The sequence below is a fragment of the Zingiber officinale genome, chromosome 7A (genome assembly GCF_018446385.1).
Source record: "Zingiber officinale cultivar Zhangliang chromosome 7A, Zo_v1.1, whole genome shotgun sequence".
NCBI classification, from domain to species: Eukaryota; Viridiplantae; Streptophyta; class Magnoliopsida; order Zingiberales; family Zingiberaceae; genus Zingiber; species Zingiber officinale.
In genome coordinates, this window is record NC_055998.1 from 30360610 (window position 1) to 30385292 (window position 24683).

The 24683-nt window shown below is 37.8% G+C and overlaps 1 long non-coding RNA gene across 1 annotated transcript; it reads right to left on the bottom strand.

Annotated features, from left to right (window-relative positions):
• Positions 1-8041: 8041 nt before the first annotated feature.
• LOC122000038 lies at positions 8042-10576 on the bottom strand. Its single transcript, XR_006116898.1, has 5 exons — positions 10557-10576; positions 9715-9828; positions 8565-8642; positions 8385-8465; positions 8042-8110 (listed from the first exon to the last, which is right to left on the bottom strand). It is a non-coding gene; the product is annotated as an uncharacterized LOC122000038 (long non-coding RNA).
• Positions 10577-24683: the final 14107 nt, after the last annotated feature.

The following is a 24683-nucleotide window of genomic DNA, read 5'->3' on the forward strand; positions in this document are numbered from 1 at the left end:
ACATCTTTTGTTGTTATTCACTGGTCGACCCATTTCTGTTATGTACGGAAATTAATGTGAATATAGGATATGGAGCATACTCATGACATAATGGTCATTATAAGGGATTAGAGATGTTCATATATATGTAAATGAAAATTATTTAATCTGGATAAATAGCAAGACATAGATATCTCCAAGATAATGGCTGTGTGTCACTTGGAGATTGGATGGATCCTGGATAAAGGTTATATGCCACCAGGAAAGTGGCTAAGTGTCATAAAGAGTGTGTCTCTAATTTATTTGAGCAGCTAAGTAAAGTGTAACAACTTTATTAGCATTGATTGCTCAAAGAGCGGCTAAGTCAAGGTGTAACAATCTTCTTAGCAACTATCGCTCAGTGTGCTTGCTGTCACATGAACCATTTTCTCTAAGTATGGATTGGATGTTCTCATATGGTCTGTGTGACCAAACTCTCTAATAGTTTATGTGACTTATTAAGTCTTTGCGACTTACCTGAATGAAAAAGTTTTAGTGGCTTACCTTGGATGAGTTGGAGATGTTGGAAATGGGGAGAGTGGGGATATGGGAACATGACCCATGTCCCCACTACTCATAATGAAAAAGTCTATTATGCCCCTGGTTTATTTCCCTATATAAAGGGGGTGCGTCCAAGGATTAAAGAGAGGGTTGGAGACGAGAGTAAGCGAGGAGAATATTCAAGGCGGTGGGATTTGGTTTGTGGAATTGCGGAGGGCTTTCCGATCCTGTGATCGCTCTTCCGACAGCGAGTTTCGCCATTGCCGATTGTGGATATGCGGGAGATCACTATAAGTTTTTACCGCTGTAATTTTATTCGTCTTTCATGCATTCAGAATTATCTACAAATCCATATCATGATAGAATCGTGTGTGATAGTTTATATAATATAGAAATTGTAAACATAGTACATTCTGAATATAAAAAATTTCTTACAATTTTTTTTATTGTTTACTGATAGAATCATGGTTTTCGTCAATAATTTCTGACGGAAATCCAAATTCTATTAGTAAATATCGATACTGAATTACAATATATTTCCGTCGGAATCAAAGGTTTCATTAGAAATCATCGACGGAATTAATAGTTTTGTTGGTGATTACTGATGGAATCCATGCTTTCATCGATTATTTCCGACGAAATTCATGATTTCGTCGGTATTATCCGTAATGAAAACATATTTTCCGATCGTAAACTACATCAGAAAAAACTATTCTGTCATTTATTTTCGATGAAAAATAATTATTTCATCAATAATTTTAATTACGGAATTTAAATTCTATCAGTAAAATTCTTCTAGAAAATATATATTTCATCGAAAATTAACAATGAAATTTATATTCCGTTAATAATATCCTCCTATGATTTAATATTTTATAATATCCCAAATTTAGTCATTATTTAATCATTAAATTTAAATACTAAAGGAATATTCCGTTTATTTTATAGTGATAGATAAGCATCTAAATACTAGATGCTATTCCGATAAGTATTTCAAAAAGTCTATTTACAAAAAGTACAGTAGATGTCCAGATTACATTATTTAACTCTTGAGTCTTGATGAACCAGACAATGTATTTTTCACCTCTTACGTAGACATGCAAATAAAAGATAGGAATATTCACACGATTCAAATGTAAAATGGAGTAATGGTCCATTTCAGGTGAAGCGTTCGAAATATTTTTCCATATCATAACTTAAATTTTTTGATTTACTCTCTCTCTTACTGACATGGGACAATCGCGGGATCATCAAGATAATAAATTTTATTATTTAGAATATCATAACTATTTACATTAACTAAAAATAATAATTTTATAAAATAAAATAAAAATAAAATTAGATAGATATTGTGTTCGTACCTTATACCAAATGGCTCTTAAACTTCTTTCACAATATTGAGAGAGATAAATGAATCTTATTAAATTAGATAAAAAATTAATAAGTGTTAGATTTTTTTCCATAATTATTAGTTAATGGCCAAATCTAATTAAAAAAAAAGTAATAAATTAAATCTAATAATCAATTTATTCTAAATTTCTATTTCAAAATATTTAAAATGGTATTTTTTTTTCTATATTGTATTTATTGGATTAATTAATAAAATTATATATATCTTACTATATTAAGATTCTACCTTTTACTAATTAATTTTGATAAATATTTTTTTTTCTTTTTACACTAAAATTAATTTTAAGATTTATTAATAATTTTATGTATTATTTTTTTATATAAAAAATATGTATCGTAATAGTTTTTGATCTGGCAGTACGGACGCGGGACTCCCTTTGAGGGGAGTTAATGACACGTAGAGGTCAAAAGTCAAGGGCAGTATGAGGTTCGGTCGATCAGATAAGGGTCGGGTCAACCGGTCGAACGGGTCAGAACAGAATCAAAGACAACCCGACGGGGAGTCGGGTCTCCGACGCTCATGGTGACGGCCGAGTGGGCTACCCGCTTGGCCAAGGCATAAAAACAGCAAGGCTGTGAACAGTCTCAGCCTAGCCGAGCATGCGACCGGGAGTCCTCCCGGTCGAACCGATAATGTGCTTGCCGAGCGGGTGGGCGCTGGGCGCGGGTAAAAGAGGACAAGGGCAAGGGGACATTGGGGAACATCTTCTAACAACAGGCATGTTCAACGATCAAACCATACACAAAAACTTACGACAGAAGATTCTGCTGTCCGATCAGAGAGGTTCTCGGACTGTAGCAATATGGTGTTAGGCATGCTCCTCTGGTAACCCCATGCTAAGGTATGTGCAAAGGACACGTATACGCCTCGTTAGGTGTGCCTGAGCCTCCCCACAGCTCTATATAAGAGCCTTCAGATTTCGCCGGAGGTACGCATTCTCTCATATTCAAAGTTACCTCTGCATTTTCCTCTTGCCTGACTTGAGCGTCGGAGGGTCGTCGCCGGGAACCCCTTCCCGGCCCGACTCTTTGCAGGTTCGTCAGAGATCCATACAGCCGGTCAGGTATCCACGTCACCAGTTTGAAGAGCGTCACGTGCCCAGCGTCCATCGATTCAGCGTTCGGACAGGATCAGTTTTCTTTAGTCTCACATTTTAGGATTGACAAAATCATGAACGGAGAAGTTTTAATAAATATATTGGACCAACAAAATTAAAAATTATACCTTTTTGATCTAGATAAGATCAAGTTTAGTATTTTTTTTATCAGTTTAATATCTGATAAAAAAACAATTAAATTAATTTTTTAATATAAAAAAGTCACCCAAATTACCACACAGTAGTTTTATCGTGACGACCCCTTTATCTCCATCCTCTCCTTCCTCTCCATCAAGCAGCGCGTCACCCTCTCCGCTGTCTGCTTCCGCCTCCTCCTCGCCTCCATCCCCCGACTCGACACCTTATGCCTCAACATCGGGCTCCCCTCCGACGATTCTGACATCCACCAAGAGTACTTCACCTTCCCCCGTGCCCTGTTCCGCCAATGCTGTGTCGTCTTCCAGGACGTGGCCGATTTACCCAAACTCCTCGAGCAGCTGCTCGTCGACGCCCTCGTCGAAGCAGGCGTGCAAGACCTCATCCTCGAAAACTCCAAGGGTAAGGGATGGTTGCATTTCAGTGACAGGGATTGCAGCTTGTTCGGCATCAAATCACTGAGGAGTCTCTCCTTGGACAGAATCCAGGTGTCGAAATAGTCTCCTCACCTGCGCTCGAGAACGACATGAACAAATTAAGCGTCCACTCCGCCTCCATCAGCCATTTAATCCTGACGTTCCAGATCTACATGCTTCCCTCCATCATCTACGTACGTCCACGCTCCACAGCTCGAGTCGCTCATCATCCCGATTGTAACCACGCTGTACATAGAAGCCCCAAAAGTCTGGAACCCGTCGTTCCTTCTCTCCCTAAAGCCTCCGGAAGATCCTCTAGGTGAATTGATGAAGCTTTTCAGAGCTTCTTTTCGATGGGGAGCCACTCATCTCTTGCTGAATTCTAGCAAAATCCCAAACTTGAGAAAAGATCGATAGATCAAGCTGGCCTTTTTAATTTTCATTTATACTCTCTTTGATTTATATATATACTTGACAAAACTTGCTTTATTTTACAGATATTAGAAGTCAAGCTCGATTTCAATTTGAAAGATCAGTCGTTGACTATGATATTGACCGAGTTGTTGAATAACTGCAACGCATGCTGCTGTACCAAGTTTGATATACATGTAGATCCTACGTCTATGGAGAGCAGCATTGAACCATCAAAGGACGATCAACACTTGCTCCATGGCTCGACAGGATTGGAGCTGATTAACTCACATATGATGATGCCGTGGAGATTTGAAGGGTTTCTCTCAAATCAGAAGAAGATGAAATTCAAGGATACCGGATTGGAAATGCTGAGAAGGCGCACCAGCCAAGAGCAATTCATGGATATATTAGCATATGAGTTAAGGAGTCTCTGTTCCAAGTGTCTCCAAGTGTCACTAACTACAAAATAAATAGTCAATTATTTGTAAGAAATTTTACTGATCATTTTTTATCATCCTTAGATAATCTATGTATCATCTATCTTTAATTGCTGATTTGCTTCACTTTCTATAAAGCCCTAGATACATCATTGAATAACTTCAGCTCCCATATCATTTGTTAGGATCACAAGTGCTTAGATCCATGATCTCATGGTCTCTTGTAGCGTAAAGTACATTCATAATATATCCTAAGATGGTGAAATTATATTTCTTAATTAAACATAGTTGAATTATCAGTCATTAGATTGTGTGATTTTAGAAAATTAACATCTCACAACAAATAATTACAGTCTCCAAATGCTGCTCAACCATTAGAAATTGAGAAAGTAAATTCTAATATTCCTTTAACATGCCGTCCAACCAATTGATGGGCCTTCATCTTTTTTAGCTCCCTTTATCTCTATCACTCTTTCCACTTTGCAACAATTGCCCAACCCTCGAGAACCATATTCTATAAATATGTCTCAACTCAACGGCTCCTATGTCACCATCAACTCCATCATAATCTTCAAATTCAGATCCATACTCATAGTATTTAGAGATATACAGATGATAATCCAACTTAGTAAGAAAATTCATACTATCCATCTCATCAAATAAATCAATACTAAGAATAGAATGATCTTTCATAGGATACTTGACCGCATCAAAAATATTGAATTGTACAACTATCTCCTATCTTCACAAAAAAAGTTCCTACATACACATTAATTTTTGTCCTTGCAGTCTTAAAAATGGTTTTCCAAGAATTAGTTGAGACTTATTTGCTAGCAAATCATCTTCCATATCCAAAATGTAGAAATCAATAGGAAATACAAGCTCTCTCACCTTAACCAAAACATTCTCTATCACTCCAGCTGGATGTAGAGCTTGATTCAGAATGTCGAGTAAAAAGTCACTACAACAAAAACATTAAAAGACAACGGTTAAAAATCATTGTCGTAACCCTTTAAAACCGTTGTAATTGACAGTGTTGTTAAAAGTGAGGGGCTACGACAACAGTTTCAAACCGTTATCTTTGAACGAAAAGACAACAATTTTACAACGATTTTAAACCGTTGTCTTTGAATGAAAAGACAACTGTTTAAAACCGTTGTTGTTTAGAGCATTTTTTATTAACACTGCTAGTTTACAACCGTTTTTGGGGCTACGACAATGGTTTTTAACCGTTGTCTTTGAGGGTGATAGACAACAACAACGGTTTTAGATCATTATCTTTTAAATTATTATCTTTTAATACCATGATATATCATATTTCAATATAAATATATAATAAAGAATCATAATCACAAAAGAAAGAATATTTCTCATATCAATGTCATTCAAAATGTTACTTATACAAGAATTATATTACAATCACAAAAGAAAAAACATATCTAATATTCAAATAAAATTTATCCCAATATAAATAAACAAATAAACTTCATTTACAACTAATGAACAATTGTCAAAAGACTAGAAACTTGTGATGGTGGTTCATGCCATGTAGGATTGTAAGTAATTATTGTCAACTCAAGCCCCATCAAAATCTTCAACTTGTAGAATTTCATTGGACTCCTCTTTTTCACTTGCTGATTCTTCCATGTCAATCTTTTCCAACATTCTGGATTTTTGTGAAGCAAAGTATGTGAGCAAAGCACCAAAAAAAAAAAAATAGAAGAGAACATATAACATGAAAAGAAGAGAGGTTTCAAGAAGAGAATAATTTGATTAATCATCTAATATGATATCGCCTTACAATATATATGATTAAAAACATGGAATTGGTGGTGATTATGGCCATGGGTACATTCAACAAATTAACTCATTTTATCCCCTATTGCACTAAATGAAGTATATAAAATAAATAGATCATGAAAGATCCCAGATATTGGAAATGCCCTTGGGTAAGTGAGAAGGAGCATTATCCTGTTAAGGTACTTGTTTGCTCGTCTTATAACTCTTATTCTCATAAATTATTGCTAATTTAATAAGCTGATTAGTAGAAAGAAAACCCCAGTATCTAGGTTAAAATAAGCTTAAATTCTGATTAAGACACTATAAACCACACAAACAAGCAAATATATAAACAAAATTGCAATTTCATTTCATTATAGCCCATTTTACGGAATGCGAATGTGTCTATGCTAAGCAAATAAGATTACCTTTTTTGGTAAGCAGTCATTTTTTTAACGACAACGAATTAAATAAAACAGTATGAATTGTTGTAAGCATAAATTACCTGCTGGTGATAAGTTGTGGCTGATTCAAGAAATTTTCTATAAGCATGAATCACACAGTCACTATAGGGACTAAAAGTAACTCGCACCTTTTCAACATGTGGTTTGGTAATAGTAACAAATTGTTTTACATATGGTTGAGAAAATCTCTTGGCAGCCTGATACAAGGTATGGAAATTTGCATAGTATGGTGTATCAACAAATAAAAAAATAGAACATGTAATGACAAATTGATACAGAGGCATGTCTATATATGCATCCTGGTTGAAATAATACCAAGAGTACCTGGAAATAAGGATCTAAAATTTCTTTGTACTTTGGCTATGTGGCTGGACATGTCCCTCTTAGATGTGTGATAAACTTCCACTGCTTTACTTGACACAGTTTGCACATAAGGTTCAGTGCTTGACACAAGAAACATCCATTTCTTCAGAAATTCAAGGAAACGAAATAATTTAGAAACATAATAAATCCTGCCTAAGATATCAACTACCTTAAAAGAAAGTCGATAAAGTAGTAAACTGATATATAATCCAAACCAAAGCCAAATGCAAATTAAACCAAATTTATATAATTTGCTTATGGATTGTCAATCAAGCAACACTGAAATATATGAATAATTAACATAATTCAGATACTGAAAATAGTCATTGGTTGGCCACTTACAGCTTTGGAAGATTCAAAATGTGGTTCCATAAATTGTTGTGCTTGAATCGATTTCTTTGATACCTTGAGAAACGTTTTCACAAAATTGATAAGTACAATGCAAGATTAAACTAAAATTGTAAGATAATATGTTACATGCATTCATGGTGATAAAGCAAGAACTGACAAACAAATTCAATAGAAAAAAAAAATATTACAGGTGAAAAATTAGCACCTTTTGAAGTAAGACATCTAGTACAAGTTGTCCATGCTCCTTCCAGTGAATTGTTGAAAGTTCCTGAAAGGCACATATCAAAGACATATTGGAGTCTCTTAACATGTATATGGTATCTCTCTAACACTCCATCTAAATTTCTAAGACAATCACCTTATAGTAATTGGTGTGAGTAGCAAGCCAAGGAGGAAACCATGCTCCAAGAGCCTAAAAACAAGAAACACAAAATTTACTCTGAAATGATATTATAAATAATGATATTACTTATAGTGAAACCATGCTCCATGAACAGGCTTTCCCAACTTAAAGAATGATTACGGGGAACCATCCCTGAATGTACAACTTGCTATATTAATCTAAACAAGTAAGTATTTTTTAAGTTTTCCAAAGATTCATAGCTGTAGAATATAATCCATTGAGACTGGATGGTACGGCTCTTTCAAGTCTAACAGTTTCCTTATAGAACTGTTTCTTCCTAATGGCATTAGCTAGCGGTGACCTGTCAATAAAAACAAAAATAAAATTACAAACAAAGCAGAACAAACACATAAGATGAGTGAGAACTCCAATAGTTCAGAAACACGATTGATAAACCTACAATTTAGAATGTAGAATGCAATCAGAATAGCAATCCATCAAAAAAAGGTTATATCTACTATACGATGAATGAAAGAAAAAAAAATACAATGTGCACACACACATGGGAAAATGTCATGTTAGCATGTAATAAAATATAAGTTATCCAACAAGGAAACAAAGAAGATTTACTACACCTTTGCATCTGAAAGGATCTTTCTTGTGACATGAGAATCAACTATAAGATGAGAATACGTAATTTCAAAATATAGTCCACGCTGCAAATGAAAAAAATATGAGAGTTATCAGAATTGAATCTGACCAAAACTTTGAATCATTTCAAGCTCAGATAAGTAATGCTGATGCACTTACAGCACCTGAATAGCAAGCTTAATAGGTGGAATCTTCAAACGAAAAGGTAGCTTTTGGGAGAAGTCCAATGCGATTATATCAACCTATTATAGCGTAATCAGGTAAAAAGGTAACCAACAACAACTTCACTGCATTATTTATTAGATTCCAATGTAAAAGGTATATATAAAAAGTCACAAACACACAAAAATTATGAATTGGATGAAAAGAAGAGAAAAAAAGGCTTTGGTATTTATTTAGATCTAAAGTGCAGCAAATAATTCTTCATGTTAGGAGCTATTGTTGATCATAAATAACGCTCTAACTTATGTGCATGATGTTCCTTGGATTATGCACAAAGAGATCTAACCTGGTGTATCCTTTATTGATAAAGTGATTGCTTGTCCTCTAATGTACATTATGTGGATTACATTATGTGGATTCATTCGTAATGGACATTCTAATGGTGGCAACTAAATTTCTCACCGAAAACAACTTTTGTAGCTCATTCCTATGAGGGAAAGGAATAATTTTTTTCTTCTAAAAGATAATGTGATATTATCAATAAGATGTTACTTTACATGCAAGGACAACTTTTGTAGATCATTCCTATGAGGCAAAGGATTTTTTTTTTCTAAAAGACAATGTGATATTATCTATAAGATGCAACTTTACATGCATGTTTTATAGTGGCTCTCCTACATGGAGATATCCATGCAAGACTGCAGCTTGGAGCTAGATCCTCTTACAAATATTCACTTAAAAACAAGGTAACTAAGCTCAACCATTTATCATCCCAATTGCATCCCTGTTTCAAATCTAGAGTGTGCTCTAGGTAAGATTAAAAGGTAGCAAAGTCTAAGATCTGGTTCACTCTCCACTTGTCCATGAAAACTTAACACATAAAAAGGTTTTAACTTTAAAAAACACCTGAGTAACCACATAGTATATCAATTCTAAGATGCAAACCCAGTTTAATTCTTTTTTCTTTTTATTTTATAAAACATGAGTGAGACTCCATTTGTAATAGAACATGAGATGTAAACCCAGTTCAATTCTAATATGCAAACTCATATCAATCAACAACTGAAGAAGATTCCATTTATATAGATCAAAACAAAAGAAAACTTAGATTTTTTTCTAAAAATAAATAATTCTAAGATTGAGAAATAAAACCTCTAAAGAAGAGCTGCATCGTTCATGCATAGTTTGCACTATATTCAGGAAATGAGAGACCACTTCATCAATTTTGTTAAGAAGCTTCGGCTGGGACTTTATAGCATTGACAACCTGAGAGCAAAATGTTCGATGAAGAAAAATAAATCAGGAACAATAAATATAACAGAACATTAAGTCTGCTATAGGAAAGTAATTAGCATAAATTGTAGAGAACTAAATACTTGAGTCTGACTCTAGGCAATGCCTCACTTCCTTGCATGATTCCCACCACTGCATTTCTATGTTTGAAATTTTATTTATTCCTCAAATAGATACGAACGTATACTACAAAATGAGAAAAACATTTAGACAACCTAAGAAACTATTGGAAACCATAGATAAGGATTGTCTCTTCAAACATGAGGTGAAGTTTTGCATTTATTCCTCAAACGCTGTTGAGAGAGGAGTCATGTACAGATAAGAGCTTGATTACTATAGAATTAAAGCAAGGCATGTCTGGTATCTATGATTGGCTTGGATATTCTAGCAACAATAAACAACCAAAAATAATCACAAGAGTATCTATGGTTGTTTATGCTTGTCAAGGAGGTTGTCGTTAATGTTACACAAGATGTTTGGTGTATTACCTTCCCTGTGGGAGATATTGTTTCACAGCGTAGCTTTTTGGTGGGTGAATAGCGTCAGCAAATTAGAACACTCTTATTGGGCTGTGAACTATTTCTTATGATAATGTCAATCTCAATAACCCAACAAATTCAAATCATCGATATTAGATTGTTTTAACTGACAAAGACCATCAAAGAACAACGTAATAGCAGAGAGAAACTGAGACGGTGTACCTGTCTTTTTCGACAAGTACGGTATCCGGTCGTCAATAACATAAGTAGGGATTCGAGGGAGAGAAAGCGAACTCTAAAAAGAGACCATGTGATGCAGGATCGACCTAATATGATCATTTGAACTTTAAATGATCATAACTCACTACAAGAAAATCCTCATTCAACAACACTCAAACGACAACGGTTTTATACCAAATCGTTATTTTTTTGCCTTTTAACAACGGTTTTAACAAAAACCGTTGTCTTTTAACAATTTCTTTTGGCCTACGACAACGGTTTTTAAAATCGTTGTCTATTTATGCTTTTTTGGTGTTACGACAACGGTTTTTGAAAACTGTTGTCTATGTGCGCTTTTTTTGGGGATTACGACAACGGTTTTTGAAAACCGTTGTCTATTAAGTGTTGTTGAATACCGTTGTTTTTTCTTTCGCCGCTTTTTCTCCTTCGCAATGTTTTGCCGCTGCGTTTTTTCTTTCTCTCTCTCCGAAATTTTTGCCGCCGCATTCCACCCCTTTCCTTCTCGATCCCTAAGCATTCCCCCCTCTACTGCCCCGACGAGCTCTTCTTCATCCTGTAAGAGGAAAGAGGAAGGCAGAATGAATCTGCGCTTCTTTTGTTGTCTTCTCTTCTTCATCCTGGAAGATGACGCGAAGGGCTTAGGGGCGTTTAGGGCGTCGATTAGGGATTCTGTTCTGGTTGTCGTCTCCTCCTCCTCCTCCTTATCATCTTCATCAACAAATCCATCAATTCATCCTCACCGTCGCAGCCGACGAGCATGCAGAGGAGAGACTCCAGTCGGTTGCAGGCCAGGGAGTCACCAACGAGGCAAGGTGCTTGTGGTTAAACCATAAAACCCTAACATTATCACATCCGCGTATGCAGGCCAGAAATAATGCACCTAAATTGTGGCTCAGTCGACGCCAATGTACACAATTTTCTACCACGACATTTGGCAGATGCTCAAAGGAGCCAAAGGGTAAGATCAAGTCACCAATCCTTCTCTATTGTCACGGTAAGCCAAGATCTTGCCTTCTCCAGTTCCCACAACGCCATGACGCTCGCCCTTCCAGTCGCGCTCGGCTCTCTACTCATTGGCGCAACCCCAGTAAGGTTCAAACAAACCCAAGCGTCGGTAGCTACACTTGGGATCCAGTCTCCGCCTTCTCCTCTTTCGCCTCCGTCGACTGGGTGAAGGTCACCGACGGCGAGTTCTTCCAAACCGACTCCAGGCCGATCATGCCCTTCGACGGTAACGCCTGCCGCGTCCTCTTCCTTTTTCCTTCTTCTCCAATTGAATTCCTGCCCTAATCAACCTCTGTGGCGGTGTCGGTGGCTGCAGGCGTGTGCAATTTGTGCAACGGTCGAGTCAGATTTGTTCGCGACAATGATCGCAGCAGGTCTCATGGTCCTCTCCGTTTTCTTCTTCGTTTTCCCCCTTTTCTTAGATGGTAATTTTTTCGGGTATCCGGTCGTCAAGAACAAATTTTTTTTCCAATGAACTATTTCTTCTATGCAGAATGATTAGGTACAGATTGTTGCTAGATACCGCTCATTACTTATGCTTCTATATGAGTTTAGGAGCATTGCCAATGTTATAAGAACCTATAGGGTCACACACAAAGGGCAATTAGATGAGATTATGTTCATTTGATGAACCTAAAGGATTAGGTCCATGTGATGAACCAAATTGGATTAAGAGTAATCCAAATTAGGCTAATTGAGTTGAACTCAATTTGGTTCATATGTTAGATGAGTCTAATTTAGACTTAGACTCATTGAGTCAATTTAATTCAATGAATAGAGATTCATTAAATTAAAATTGACTTGAACCAATAGTTAGTTTTGATCAACCATGGGAGAGAAGTGATCAAGTTTGACTTGACTTGAGAGGAAGATGAAGAGTCAAGTTTGACTTGACCATTTGTCACCTCATTGGTGAGTTGACAAAGAGTGGACCAATGATGATGCTCCACATCATCATGGTTGCTTATGTGTGTGTGCCACCTCATGAGGGAGATCAAGAGTTTTGACTCTTGATATCCCATGGAGTATAAAACTCCTCCTTTAGTGGCCGGCCACATTCAAGGGTGTTGAATGTGTTTGTGTGCTTAGTGTAACTCTCATCTTCTTCCTCAAACTCTCTCTTCTCTCCCTCTCCTCCACCTTGGCCGAACCTTTCAAAAGGTGCTAGCACACCTTTTGTTTGGTTTCTCTATCTCTTGCTTGTGTGGATACACATAGAGGAGTATCTACTTTGATACTCTCGAGATCCAGCGAACCTTGGACGAGCGGGATAAGCGAAGGGCATCGCATCAAGGGTAAACCTCTTCTCCTTTGTAGATCTAGTTTAGATCTAGGCTAGAAACTCGTACTCGAAGTTTTACGTAAATTTATTTCTTCGCACAGATCCGGTGGCGGGGTTTCGGGGTTTCCGCAACGCAAAAAGCCATTTTTGCGGCCCGAAAAACCCAATAGTGATATCAGAGCCACGTGCGAAGCGCGTACGAGTTTTTGTTTGTATTTTTATGAAAAATATCAGTTCTATAATATTCTGTAAATTTACTGTTTTTATAGATTTTATGAGTATTTTTCTCGTAGAAGCGAAGCACAAGTGTTTAGACACTTGTAGGCTTCGACTATCGAGAAAAGTTTTCCGAAACGGCAATGTTTCACCCCAAATCGTTTTGGGACAGCGGGCTAAGGTGCTGTAGGATCACTTAGGAACACTCGCGATGGTTATATCACGGGTAGGGGTGTTTCCCCTAACCCCGTAAGGGGTTTCGTTCCCGATTGCGCCCGAAAATCGCTAAATGGGACCGTCGAGAATTTTTACTCATAAAATCGTAAAAAAATTAGACAAAATTACAAAAATTTATGGAAATTATATAATTTAGAATTGTGTATTATTTTGTGATGGTCATGGCCTAAAAAACCCCAATTTGATTGGAAATTGTGTTGTAATTCAAAATACGGTCTGCGTACCATCATGTGATTGTGCGTGTTGTATATTTGATACGCGACCTGCGCGTCGTGCCTTTCTATTTATTTATTCCTGTTGTAAATAGTTTAGACTCGAATATAACTCGAGTTTCACTTTTTGTAATGCACAAAATGAAGCGGTGGAAGGTCCACGCGAGACGGAGTTACAAGGAGGGTGCGAGCAACACAAAGTGGTCACCGGAAGGAGCTTGAGAAGTTGTTGACCTTAGGTTGACCATCCGATCTTCTCATTGGCTTGAGAAGATCGTAGTAGGGCCATGACTAATCATAAAATTAATTAATTGCTTGTGTGTGTGTGTGATGCATGCTAGAATAGTAATTAATTAGTGCCTTAACGATTAGATTAGATCTAAGTCATACACATGATGCACCTCCACGATTAGATTAGATCTAAATCGAGTATATGATACGCATCGCCGATTAGATTAGATCTCAATCGCGTCAACTCAAAAATGCCTACCATGCCGTGATACCTATCACTACCTCGATCACATGTTGTTGTTGAATCTGCCAAAGTAGAGCAACACATATTATCTTGGTAGGGTACGGAGGGACAATCTTAGTCCCGCCTATCAACGCATGGGTGAGTACAACTCAATTAGATTGGGTAACTAGTTAACTCAATTGGATCGAGTTTAACTATAAACATTTTTCAATGATTGGTAGATAGGTCAAAATCACGTTTATATTAACTTTTGGGCGTATTAGTCAAAGCTAACTCGAGTTTTAATATAAATGAGGATCTTGATCCTATAAACAAGAGTTGCATAGAGATGTAATTGGTAATTAGTTACCTACCGATCATACTAAATGTTGGGCGATTTAGCCAAAGCTAACTCAGGGCATAGTATGATGTGGATCTTATCCCACATGAATTATAGAATTCAGTGGGAGCATCATTTAATTAAAGGCCTAATTAGATGATTAATTGGAATATAATATTTATTTTCTGTATTTTTCTGTTGTAGATTACCATGTTGTCAAACACGAATTCCTTTTCCCTGCGTTCTGTCCTCGATAAGGACAAGCTCAATGGAGCTAACTTCCTGGACTGGTACAGGAACTTGAGAATAGTTCTCACACAGGAACGAAAACTGTACGTCCTGGAGCAGCCCATTCTTGAGGCACCTCCTGCCACTGACACGCGAGCTGATCGAGATGCTTACAAGAAGCTTCAAGATGACACATTAGATGTGTCCTGTCTAATACTCGCGACCATGAACTCTGAGCTTCAGAAGCAACACGAGTTGATGGGTGCTTATGATATGGTTGAACATCTGCGTCAACTATATCAAGGATAAGCGAGGCATGAGAGATTCAAGATCTCTAAGGCACTGTTTCAGTGCAAGATGCAAGATGGGACTCCCGTAGGCCCATATGTACTCAAGATGATTGGGTACATAGAAAACTTACAGAGGTTGGGATTTCCCCTTGGCCAAGAGCTGGCCACTGACTTGATCTTGCAGTCCTTGCCAGAGAGCTACAGTCAGTTTGTTATGAACTACAATATGAATGAAATTGACAAGTCATTGCCCAAGCTGCTTAGCATGTTAAGAACTGCTGAGCTCAACCTTAAGAAGGTTAAGCCCAACTCTATTCTAATGGTTCAGAAACACAAGGGCAAGCCCAAAGGCAAGGGAAAGTCCCAAGCCAAGGGTAAAGGAAAGACACTGAAACCCAAAGGAGGGGTTGCCAAGGATGCTACCTGCTTCCACTGCAGTCAGACCGGGCATTGGAAGAGGAACTATAAAGTTTACTTGGAAGATCTTAAGAAAAAGAGAAGTGAGACTTCCACTTCAGGTATCTATGTTATAGAAGTCAATCTATCTATTTCTTCATCATGGGTATTAGCTACCGGATGTGCTTCTCACATTTGTACTAATGTGCAGGCGTTGAGAAATAGCAGGGCATTGACGAAGGATGAGGTGGACCTACGAGTAGGAAATGGAGCACGGATTGCTGCTGTTGCTGTAGGAGCTTATCATCTATCTCTGCCTTCTGGACTTGTATTAGAATTAGATGAATGTTGTTATGTGCCTGTTTTAACTAAGAACATAATTTCAGTTTCTTGTTTGGATAAGAAATGTTTTTCATTTATAATAAAGAATAAATGTTGTTCAGTTTATTTAAATGATATGTTCTATTATAGTGCACCTCTGATGAACAGACTCTATATTTTAGACCTTGAGAACCCTATCTATAATATAAGTATCAAGAGGTTCAAGTCAAAAGACATGAATCAAACTTATATCTGGCACTGTCGCTTAGGTTATATAAATGACAAACGCTTATCCCAACTCCATAAAGATGGTTTGCTGGACTCATTTGATTTCGAATCATATTAGACATGCGAGTCATGTCTACTGGGCAAGATGACCAAGATTCCCTTAGTGGACAAAGCGAGAGAGCGACTGATTTGTTAGAACTTATACATAGTGATGTATGTGGCCCTTTCAATGTCGCTGCTAGAGGTGGTTATAAGTACTTCATTATATTTACTGATGATTTCAGTAGATATGGTTATGTGTATATGATGGCACAAAAATCAGAATCCTTTGAAAAGTTTAAAAAATTTAAGAATGAAGTACAAAATCAGCTTGACAAGAGTATTAAGATACTTCGATCAGATCGAGGTGGTGAATACCTTAGCCATGAGTTTCGTGACTATCTAGCTGAGTGTGGGATTCTATCTCAACTCACTCCTCCTGGAACACCACAGTGGAATGGTGTATCCGAAAGGAGGAATCGTACCCTATTAGATATGGTACGATCTATGATGAGTCACACAGATCTTCCCACGTATCTTTGGGGCTATGCTCTAGACACAGCAGCTTTCATTCTCAACTGAGTTCCATCTAAGGCTGTAATAAAGACACCATATAGGATATGGACTGGGAGAGATGCCCAGGTGTCTTTTATGAGGATTTGGGGTTGTGAGGCTTACGTTAGACGTCAAGTCTCGGACAAACTGGGACCCAAATCCGACAAGTGCTATTTCATTAGATATCCCAAGGAAACGAAGGGATATTACTTCTACATTCCCAGTCAACACAAGGTAGTTGTGGCTAAGACTAGGGTATTTCTAGAAAGGGACTTTGTTTCTAGAAAGACTAGTGGGAGTACGTTCGATCTTGAAGAAGTTCAAGATGTGAACCATAACACTAAAGCCTCGATGGAAGTTGAACTGAAATCACAAAGTGTTGTGGATGATGTTGTTCCACAAGGAGTTGAGGAACAATAACCAGTTCAAGTAGACCTACCTCTTCGCAGGTCTGATAGGGTGCGTCGTCAGCCTGAGAGATATTCATTTCTCTTGTCTGACTATGATGATGTTGTGCTCATTGAGGATGAGTCTACCTCCTATCAGGAAGCTGTAATGAGACCAGATTCCGAGAAATGGCTAGAGACCATGAGATCCGAGATGGAATCCATGTACACTAACCAAGTATGGACTTTGGTTGATCCACCTGAAGGGGTCAAACCCATTGGGTGTAAGTGGGTTTTTAAGAGAAAGACTGACATGGATGGACTTATTTATAAGGGTCGCTTAGTAGCTAAAGGTTTCAAGCAAATTCATGGTATTGACTATGATGAAACTTTTTCTCCAATAGCGATGTTTAAGTCCATACGGATCATGCTTGCGATAGCAGTGTACCATGATTATGAGATTTACAGATGGATGTCAAAACCGCATTTCTGAATGGAAACCTGCTCGAGGATGTGTACATGACACAACCTGAGGGTTTTGTAGATCCACAGCATACTGGCAGAGTATGCAAGCTGCATAGGTCCATTTATGGACTAAAGCAAGCTTCTCGGAGCTGGAATCTTCGATTCGATGATGCTATCAAACAGTTTGGTATCATCAAGAATGAAGATAAACCTTGTGTCTACAAGAAGGTTGTTGAGAGCACAGTTGTCTTCCTTATATTGTATGTGGATGACATACTACTCATTGGGAAATACATCCCTTTACTGCAGTCTATTAAGACTTGGCTAGGGACTTATTTCTCAATGAAGGACTTAGGTGAAGCATCCCGCATTCTAGGCATACAGATATATAGAGATAGATCTACGAGATTGCTTGGCCTAAGTTAGAGTACATACATTGACAAGGTACTACTTCGGTTTGTCATGCAGAACTCCAAGAAGGGATTTCTGCCGATGTCACATGGTGTGAGTCTTTCAAAAACTCAAGGTCCCTCTTCTAGAGAGGAGAGAGACCGCATGGATCAGATTCCTTATGCTTCAGCCATTGGATCTATCATGTACGCCATGCTATGTACTCGTCCTAATGTCTCATATGATTTGAGTATGACGAACAGATACCAGTCAGATCCAGGTGAAAGTCACTGGATAGCGGTCGAGAATATTCTTAAGTACTTGAGAAGGACTAAAGAATATTTCTTGATATATGGTGGCGATGACGAGCTAGCTGTAAAGGGTTACAGTGATGCTAGCTTCCAAACTGATCAGGATGATTATCGATCGTAGTCAGGGTTCATGTTTTGCATAAATGGTGGTGTTGTGAGCTGGAAGAGTTCGAAGCAGGACACAGTAGCTGATTCTACAACAGAGGCCGACTATATTGCTACATCAGAAGAAGCAAAGGATGCAGTTTGGATCCGCAAGTTCATTACTAAGCTTGGGGTGGTTCCTAGCATAGCTGATCCCATAGAGCTCTATTGTGACAACAATTGAGCAATAGCACAGGCTAATGAATCTCGCTCACACCAGCGGACCAAACACATACTACGGTGCTTTCATCTTATTCGAGAGATCATCGATAGAGGAGATGTAAAGATTTGCAGTGTACCCACTGAGGCTAACATCACAGATCCCTTGACCAAGGCTTTGGCACAGAGAAAGCATGATGGTTACACTAGGTCTTTGGGCCTTAGAGCCTACTGATTGACACTAGTGCTAGTGGGAGATTGTTAGTTAGAGTCCTAGAGTCAATCATTTGATGATTGTTGTATGGACTCGTTGTATCATATTTTAATATTTATAAAGGTATTTTTTTTTGTTATTATGCTTACTTGTATTGGTGCCAAATAACTAAGTATAATAGCGTCCTTGAGTAGAAGGTTCTTACCTATATCAATCGGTTAGTTGAATCGATAGTGAGATGATATAGGGAACACTACTCTTAATCATTCCTAGTCAAGTATCAGCATTCAGGGACAATGTTAATGCAACGAGACTAGCATGTAGGTCAACTCGATGACTTGATCTCACAAGTCATGGATATAGAGATATCAAGTTGACACATAGGTATGCATTGGAGAATGTATACTGAATGACCCGCCATGAGAAAGTATCATGAATCGTTATATAAGTGTCATATACTTTCTCATGTGGCTATTAGTATAACTATTAGTCCTTGGACCTGAAGTCAACATGGTTCCCTACATAAGGAGTTATATACTTTGGTTTCGTCAAACGTCACCCGTAACTGGGTGGACTATAAAGGCGATTACTAGGTATGTAACAAATTATGCAGAGGGATGTGAGTGATGTAGATGGGATCTATCCCTCCTATATGATGGGAGTGACATCATTATTCTTGATAGAGTGAGACCACTAAGTGCATGGTCATGCCCAAATGAGTCAATATGAGATGTTGAGCTCATTTGATTGAGTGAATCTACTTGGGATTCAAGATTTAGATTGATTAGAGGATGACACGGTCTATGTCTCACATTAATCAATCTAGATGTCTAGGATAGAAGGACACTTGTCATATATTGTGAGGGGTCACAATTAGTAGTCACAAGGTGATGTTAGATCTCAACATTCTTATAACTTGGGTAGTAATGATGTGTTGCTAGATACCGCTCATTACTTATGCTTCTATATGGTTTTAGGAGCATTGCCAATGTTATAAGAACCTATAAGGTCACACACAAAGGGCAATTAGATGAGATTATGTTCATTTGATGAACCTAAAGGATTAGGTCCATGTGATGAACCAAATTGGATTAAGAGTAATCCAAATTAGGCTAATTGAGTTGGACTCAATTTGGTTCATGTGCTAGATGAGTCTAATTTAGACTTAGACTCATTGAGTCAATTTAATTCAATGAATAGAGATTCATTAAATTAAAATTGACTTGAACCAATAGTTAGTTTTGATCAACCATGGGAGAGAAGTGGTCAAGTTTGACTTGACTTGAGAGGAAGATGAAGAGTTAAGTTTGACTTGACCATTTGTCACCTCATTGGTGAGTTGACAAAGAGTGGACCAATGATGATGCTCCACATAATCATGGTTGCTTATGTGTGTGTGCTACCTCATGAGGGAGATCAAGAGTTTTGACTCTTGATATCCCATGGAGTATAAAACTCCTCCTTTAGTGGCCGGCCACATTTAAGGGTGTTGAATGTGTTTGTGTGCTTAGTGTAACTCTCATCTTCTTCCTCAAGCTCTCTCTTCTCTCCCTCTCCTCCACCTTGGCCGAACTTTTCAAAAGGTGATAGCACACCTTTTGTTTGGTTTCTCCATCTCTTGCTTATATGGATACACATAGAGGAGTATCTACTTTGATACTCTCGAGATCCGGCGAACCTTGGACGAGCGGGATTAACGAAGGGCATCACATCAAGGGTAAAGCTCTTCTCCTTTGTAGATCTAGTTTTGATCTAGTCTAGAAACTCGTACTCGAAGTTTTACGTAAATTTATTTCTTCGCACGGATCTGGTGGCGGGGTTTCGGGGTTTCCGCAAAACAAAAAGCGGTTTTTGCAGCCTGAAAAACCCAACATGAAGGCTGAGGGCATCTTACAAGGTCAGGCGTAACTCCCTTAAGTACCATGCCACCTTCTGCTCCTCCGTCTCGGACAAGTCATTTCGGGCAACCAATTGGAAGAAATCTTCTATATATTCATCAATTGATCTCGTGTCCTGTCTCAACGAGTGGAGTCGCTAGAATAGAGTTTGGGTGTAGCCGAAAGAAAGGAAGTGTTCCCTCATCTTCTTCTTCATCTTCTCCCAGTCAGTAATTTTGAATTTTTCCTGATTGTCTTGTGAGCACCCCATCTATTCCCACCACACAGATACTTACCCCTTAAGTCTGATGGCAATTAACTTCACCTTCATCTAATCTGAAACTTGCTTATAATCGAAGATCCGCTCCACTTTGATGATCCAATCGATGAAGTCATCTGCTTGCAACATACCAGAATGTTGGCATAGTTCAACTCGAAAATAGATGTCTCCATAGGGCTCCTCCCGACCATGACACTCTTGGTGTGTACCAAAATGTTGGTGATAAGGGTTCTCGAAGGAAGACTCGGATCCACGATCTCCACGATCTGAGATCCCACAATTTACGATCCCATGATTTGAGATCCCATGAGCCTTAATAATTCGTGTCACCACGGCTTGCCCTTGTAAATCCTCCATTGCCATTATGTCATAAATGCTACGACCACGATGCAAGGCTTCCTCAGCCGAAACCTGTCTACTATGACCATGAGCACTACGACCTTCCATTAGATTTGCACCTTGCTTGAATACCAACTGACACCGAATAAGATAGCAATTGCCCTGTGGGCTGATGAAAATAAGGGGAATAGGGGAGAAGAAAAGAAAAGAATATGAAGAAATAAGGAGAAAAGCCGTTATTTGTTAAAAAAAATGAAACGTTATTAATAATTAATGGATCAATACTCATAAAACTAGATAGAAGCTGATATAGACTTTAGACCCTAAGATAAAGAAAGGAAAGAAATCTCAATATATAAACCTTAATTCCTAACTTGTAGGAAAAGTAAAGAGAACTTTCCAAAAAAGAAAATCTCTTAGTAGAAATTAAAATTAATAAAATAGAGTTCTGTTTTAGACTAATTATGGCTCATAATTACCAGGAATACCAAAAATATCCTAAATACTATTAAAATAAAAATTACTAAAAATAGTAAAATCTTAAGAGGCTTGAGTGCCTAAATGGTGGAATTTGGGGCTGAAAATGGGTGGTTACAGGTGTTAGAGTGTATACTAAAGGCCTAGCTTTTTGTAAACATTTATTTTGAAATAAAGAATCACATTGGTCAAATATCTACATTTATGCTAAGTGTAGTTGTTCAATTAATTTATATTGTAGATAACATGGTGTGTGATGTCACACACAGAAGATCATGTTATCAGTTCCTTATAAATTATAAACAGTAGCTCACGACTAAGATGGAGAGGAACAACCCATTGGAATAGTCGTAGTATAATTTGATATTAGTTTATCTTGACTATAAAATTATACTAGTATACTCAGAGTGTATTGAGCTGGACCATTTAAGGTAAGTTCTTTTTATACTGACTGAATAAAAGAACAAGACCTTTGTTATTATGGAAATGCGTACTCTTAATCATGATATAATAACAAGCACATATACTTAATATTCATTTCTTTGATTTATCAAAGGGTGCGGTTTAGTTTGATAAGTCAATAGTCCCGATAAGTTGGGAAATGATATTATTTATATGGTGTGTTGTTGATTATAAAATGAAACTGTGTCCTAGTAATCTAGGTTGATAATATCCCCAAGAGGAGCTCATAAGGATTGTCATGTTAAACCCTGCAGGTGGACTTAGTTCGACACGACAATAAGGTTGATTGGTACTACTCTTGGAACTAAGATGTTAATTAAAATAAGTTGTCAGTAACTCATTTAATTAGTGGATATTCGACATCTTAAACACAGGGTGATTAACACACTCATGATGAGAAGGAACTCATAATATAGTTTGGGATTGGTGCGGTAGTACAATAATAACTCTTTAGTGGAATGAGTTATTATTGATGAACTTGAGTTGGGTGTTTGGGGCAAGCAGAGAAGCTCAAGCTCATCGGGAGGTCAAAACCAATTTCTCCTCTCGGTCCCTATTGTAGCCTCAATAAAGCCTTGTGTCCATCCAAACACATCTTTTAGTCCGTACGTTGGCATTGTTATCCAAGGATGCTTCTCAACGTTGATGTGTCAACGTTTGAGAAGCTTAAAAAAAAATTGCCAACGTTGATGTGTACGTGGAGAAGTTTTGAGAAGCTTAGAAAAATTGCCAACGTTGATGTGGCAACGTGGAGAAGTTTTGAGAAGCTTTGAAAAATTGCCAACGTTGATTGCCAACCTTAATGTGTCCACGTAGGAAGCTATAGCTGGCCACATTAAAAATAAAAGATGTTTTAATTTTTAAAATCTCTTCTATGAGAGATTTTAAATTTTAAAATTTTTCTTTTTTCTAATAGGTCATATGGTTTTAAAGAGAGTTTTAAATTTTAAAACTTTCCTTTGTAACCATGATTTAAAAGAGAAGTTTTATTTTTAAAATCTTTTCTTTTATAGATATCCATAAAAGGATTTAAAAGAGAGAGATTTTTATTTTATAAAACATCCCTCTTATAGTTATCCACAAAAGGGATTTTAAAAGAGATATTTTAATTTTTATTTAAAATTTTTCCTTGCTTGGAGCACATGATTGGGGTCGGCCATAACATGGAATAAAAGGAAGTTTTATTATAAAACTTTCCTTTTTTGGATTCACCAAGGATTATAAAAGAGAGGTAGAGGGTCCCTTCATGAGACACACAACCTATTCTCTTATTCCTCTTCTCTCTTCCTTGGTGGTCGACCCTCCTTGTTCTCCTTTTCTTCTTCTTTGTGGCCGACGACATCAATTCTCTTGGAGCTCTTGGTGGCCGGTTGCGTGGAGGTGAACAAGTAGAGAAAGGAGACATTGTTTCTAGCATCCCTTGGAGCTTGGTGGTGGTGGCCGAAACTTGGAAAAGAAGAAAGGGCTCGGGTTGTTTCATCTTGGAAGATCGTCGCCCACACGACGTCCAAGAGAAGAAGAGGAATACAATAGAAGTCCAAGAAGTTGTTAAGCTACAAAAGGTATAACTAGTTATTAAGTTTCTGCATCATAACTAGTTCATCCTTTTATTTAGATCTTGAAATACCAAATACAAGAGGCTAATGAATCTAGGTAATCGAATTTATGTTTTCAATTTTGTGTTTCTTTTATTTTTCGAACTTGAGATTTGATTGTTCTTTTTGGTTAAACCTAGGGTTATTATAAGGTAATTAAATATTAAATTTCGTTGAAAGACTTTGTCTAGTGGTGGATGCTCTCATACCCAAGAAGGCCTAGTGCCTCCCCATGTTTAACTTGGAAGCCAATATCTAAAATTAATATTTAATTGAATTTATAACATAGGTGGATTTGGATCAATAATGTTAAACATCGTTTGCGATTCAAGTCTAAACCATTAAGAACAGATAAGTTGAATTTGGAATTAATAATGTTAAGTTCCGTTTGTGATTCCAAATTTAATTTCTAAAGAACACAATAGGTTGTTAGGAAAGGTTCAGGACTTGTACAAAATTTTTATACAGGGAAACCGGTACGATATTCTTAGTAGAAATCAACAACAGGTACCCCTATAACAAACATAGATTTTTTTTTAAATTCTGCACACTTCGTGATAGATTGATGCCTGATTTCAAGGGTTGAGTCAAAAGTTATGATCATTTGTGTTAATACAGTCTGACCTGGCTGTTGTTTTGATGTTGACATTGATTTAAGTTTGTATCAGATATTAATTAAACTCAGACTGATTAATGGTCAAGGTTGATCATGTGGAGAGGAAAAGTCCAAGTACAGATACTTGGCACGCAAAGTCGGAGAGAGCTCGATAGCTCGTTCTCTGGACCGGAAAAAGTCGGAGAGGGTTCGGTAGCTCGTTCTCCGGACTAGGTCAGAGAGGGCTCGGTAGCTCATTCTCTGGACCGGACGAAGTCGGAGAGGGCTCGGTAGCTCGTTCTCCGGACTAGGTCAAAGAGGGCTCGGTAGCTCGTTCTCTGGACCGGACGAAGTCGGAGAGGGCTCGATAGCTCGTTCTTCGGACTAGGTCAGAGAGGGCTCGGTAGCTCGTTCTCTGGACCGGACGAAGTCGGATAGGGCTCGGCAGCTCGTTCTCCGGACTAGGTCAGAGAGGGCTCGGTAGCTCGGTCTCTAGACCGGACGTGGAAGTCGGAGAGGGCTCGGTAGCTTGTTCTCCAGACTATGTCAGAGAGGGCTCAGTAGCTCATTCTCTGGACCAGGAAGACATTAGGGTTTAGGGCTGGGAAGCTC